The sequence below is a fragment of the Aplysia californica genome, unplaced genomic scaffold (assembly GCF_000002075.1).
Source record: "Aplysia californica isolate F4 #8 unplaced genomic scaffold, AplCal3.0 scaffold00027, whole genome shotgun sequence".
Taxonomy (NCBI): domain Eukaryota; kingdom Metazoa; phylum Mollusca; class Gastropoda; order Aplysiida; family Aplysiidae; genus Aplysia; species Aplysia californica.
In genome coordinates this window covers 333930-338092 of record NW_004797297.1, presented here as the reverse complement: position 1 = coordinate 338092, position 4163 = coordinate 333930, and the positions used below count along the sequence as shown (strand labels likewise).

The following is a 4163-nucleotide window of genomic DNA, read 5'->3' as shown; positions in this document are numbered from 1 at the left end:
GAGAGAGAGAGAGAGAGAGAGAGAGAGAGAGAGAGAGAAGAGCTGAGCGGGACTGTTGTGATCATCATGATGACAGCGGAGATCATGGATCGGTTGCTTTTTACTGTTCACTAATAACTCGTGAAATGTGGAAACCGGTAAGCCCCCCAGACGTCTCTAAAAACTAATTCGATGCTCTCTGTTAGTCACACTTGACGTTACTTCACCAAAAGTTGTAAGTTTTATTTTTGGAGGGTTGGTATTCCGTTTGTTGATTCTACATGAGTAATTAATTTTAGTAATCGTTGATAATTTAGTAGCAGCAGTCTCGGCCCACAATATTTGATGATGATGGCTTTATAATCATCTGACAAACCAGCATCAGAAAAAAGCCATAGAATCCGCACGAACTTTTTGACCGCACTAGTAATCTTTTTGACGCCGAAGTCAAGTTCTTGGAAGGAGGAAAAAAGTGTGTGTTTGTATCTGGTTGTGTGTACGTGTGTGGGGTAATATTTATGGACGAATGTTAGTTTTTCTTCCTGCTCTTGAAAACAGAGTGCTCGAGATCTTAGCGTAACGTATTGACGTGGCAGAAGCCAGAAACTGAAACAATTGCTCGGGAGCTGAAGCCTGTTTGCTCTGCGGCCTGCGCGTTCTATAATTTTGACAAGCGGGCCACTGCTCCCGATCAAACGTTTCTATTCCGCTTTGCCGACCGGTGACACCCAGTGAAGCTTTGATCTTACCTGTCAAGCCCCTCTCTCGCACTCACCTGTGGTCACATGACTTGGCCTACCGACCGGAACCAGGCAAGCGATTGTAACGCCATCTAAACCGTGAGAGAGGACGACGGAGTGAATGTTGTTTCCGACTGCTCAGGGCAGGATGTGATATTATGAGGATAGAGACTGGTTCGGAATTTACCCTGTCCCTGCCTTGGCATTTGTGGTAAGTGTGCGATTTTAATTTTATTAGTGTTCTCCGTTCTGTTCTGTGAAGGAGGCAGTCATAATCGAAGCTAAAAAGCTTGCAAAACCGGCCGGAATTCGTGACCCACTTTCCTCTGTCTTGAGTTCCTCATTCGGGCCCTCTCTGATTGCTCGGAAGATAACCGTTAATTTTATCGTAGCGACTTAACGGCTTTCTGGTATACGAGTGAAGAATCTGATCGTCCCTGTATCTCAGATGCAACATTCTTTGGAAATTGAATGACTCTTCCTGGCAAAAAAAATATGGGCTATTTTGCCGTTTGACTAAACAGTCGACAAGGCCTAATGCTACTGTTTTTCTTTTTTTTTTGGTTGCGTCGAGTCTGTCTTCTGTGAGGTTACAAACTTGGACACACCCACTGTTGTCCTGCTCGAGGCCTAGCCTAGGCAATTTTATTAGATTCTCGGTCTACTTGCAGATTTTACGTTTGCTAGACAGCAGATGAAGAATCTAGATCTACCGTTGTCCATCCGTTTTCCCTGGTAATGGTTACTGAATTGTTGAATGGCAAAAAAGAATGTTTAGCCTACTTGGCTTTGATGTAACTGTTGTACACACATTGACATTACATTATAATAATACACATGGTATAATATGAGTAGGCCTACGGCAGGACGGACGGCAGGGACACAGATTGATTTTGATTGAACACACATACCATAGCCACAGGAGGGAGGAGTTCCACAGCACAGTCACAGGGTCTTCCCTATTTAGTATGATTCTGAAACAGATTGAGAGCCGAATGTTTTACAAGAAGAGTATAAATTTACTTTCAAATTTGTAAAACTAATTCTTTGATAATTCTGCCATGAATAGTAATTAATCAGGTACAAACTGAGAGAAAATCACAATATCACATTGTCAAACATGACATATATACCTTTAATGCCTTGTTTTCGTTCCAACAACCCTATTTTCATCTCGTACTGATCATGTATGTCAGTCCGAAATATAACAGATGCCTTCGATATGTTCTGGTCCAGAGCTATTATCGCTAAATCTACACTTTTTGACAGGGGCAAAACGAATTTATAATGTGGTCCTGAGATCTGGAGGGGATAGAAGGCTAAGTACTGTTGAACATCATGGGTTCTTTTCTCTTAAAATTTTTGTAACACAGTTATTTTTTATTCAATGTTATTTTCTGAGCAAAAAGAAGAGTTCTTCAACCTATATGTAGATCTATGTGTAAACAAATACGCATTTATTTGTTTCACTGTTTGCAATATAATACTACCATTATTTCATCAATTTACTCTATCCCTCACTGTGCCTTATAAAGTTATAATAATTTATTGAATGATTTTTGGCCTCCTTTTGCCTTATAACTCTATTGATTTCATTTTGGCTCAGATTCTGTTTTAACATAAATAAAATTTAACTGTTCTATAATAGAAAGAGGCAATTTTTTCCCCCATAGTCATAGTAATAGTAGTAAGAAAATATAAATTTTATGTTTCCAAGTGTTGAAAGCTGCCTGGACATAGAAATCTATTAGTATTGGAGTTTTGCGCACATTTGTAATAAAAAGTGTGATCAGATTCATGCATGCATGTTCTGTTAGAAATTTATAATTTTCAGTATAAAAGTTATACTTCTCTTCTATCGAAACTGTGGATTGTGCATGATGCGCATGCTTTGTTCTCTGTACTAGAAGTTTTTTTTCTCTGATGACACCACTGTACTTTTTTATTGCAAAACCTGAATGTGAAGGAAGGGCTAGAAGGGTATTTAGTTTTGTTAAAGAAAATCATACGACACAAGAAGAATAAAATGCAAAAAAGAAAGAAAAATTTCTATATGTACAGCAGAGATTGCATAAAAGCCAAAACTTGCAGGACCGCCAGATTTTCTTCGGTCTATCTGAGTTTGTGGTTTAGAGAGGTTACTGAAGTAGTCTGAAAACAAATAGGGATTTTATTTTTTTTCTGTTTACTTTTTGAATTAACCATTTCGTTTTAAGTGGACTCTACTGTATCATATATATATATATATATATATATATATATATATATATATATATATATATATATATTTATATATATATATATATATATATATACATGTATATGTTATAGATTCTATATTATGATTGGCGGATGCTCTGGTGTTGTCTGCTCGTTCTATCCTATGAAACATCGTCATCTCTCCTTTTTTTGTGTTTGTTACTCTTTTGTAATGCCTTTAATCTTCGACAATTACATGATGTATATATATATATATGACCATATTGTGTTGCAAATACCGTAAACACTAACTAAAACGAACAAAAAGTTTGAAAATTGCCCTCTTGGAGTTGCTATTTTACATCCTTGGAAAAAGATAATTGTTGCAATGTGGTGCAAGTTTCGCCACTCCTTTACATGATATGGGGATAGATCAGACCAAAGATTTTTCGAGAATATAAAAAATTCGAATCATGGATGGCTGGCGGGTGCTCTGATGTAGTTTTTTCCTTTTTTTCATATATATATATTTATATCAAACATACCCTTGTAATAAATCTTTCCTCTTTCTTTTCATTTTGTATGTTGTTACTATCTGGTAACACCTGCAGTTTTTGGCACTCATGTGACCTAATTGTGTTGCAAGTGCCGTAAAACCTCTTTTATGCAGTTGTGAGCGCCATAGAACTTAAAACCAAACTAAAACTCGTACTAAAACTAAAACAATTCATTTACTTTTAGTGAATTTGAGTATTATGTTCAGTTTACTGACTGACAAGGTGACCAGGGTTGTAAATCATGCAATCAACTCTTAAAAGAGAACAGGTGTATTGTACAAAATGTAAGGACGAATAACAAGTTCTTTAAAGACAACAGTAGTATCACATGCTCAGTTTGGGTTAAGTTTATCTGTCTGCATCATATATGATCATTTTGTGTTCAGTTCAAGAACGTGGGTGGTTGGCCGGTGCTCTGGTGTGGTTTGCTCCTTCTTTCCTATCAAACATCTATCGTCCTTATTTCCCCTTTTTCTTTTTTATGTTTGTTACTCTCTTGTAACACCTCTAATCTTCTGGCGCTCATATGACCTTATAATGCAGTTGTGAGTGCCGGTGATGGTGTCTACAAAAGTAGCAGAATTTCTGTGGGAGGTTGGGGGTAACCCTAGACGGTCATATAATCCTAGGGGTAACCATATTAAGTTGGTGTGTGTGTGTGTGTGTGTGTGTGTGTGTGTGTGTGTGT

The 4163-nt window shown here is 37.4% G+C and overlaps 1 protein-coding gene across 4 annotated transcripts in view; it reads left to right on the top strand.

The window, feature by feature from the left end:
• Window positions 1-614: 614 nt before the first annotated feature.
• The window catches only part of LOC101864670 (protein phosphatase 1 regulatory subunit 16A), a 62825-nt gene continuing 59276 nt past the window's right edge, over window positions 615-4163 (top strand). Inside the window, exon 1 of one of the 4 annotated variants that reach the window (XM_005091194.3) lies at window positions 615-930. The gene's annotated coding sequence lies outside the window, so the exon portion shown is untranslated. The remainder of the gene's footprint in view (window positions 931-4163) is intronic. The other 3 variants (XM_005091197.3, XM_005091198.3, XM_005091199.3) reach the window with 3 other exon arrangements.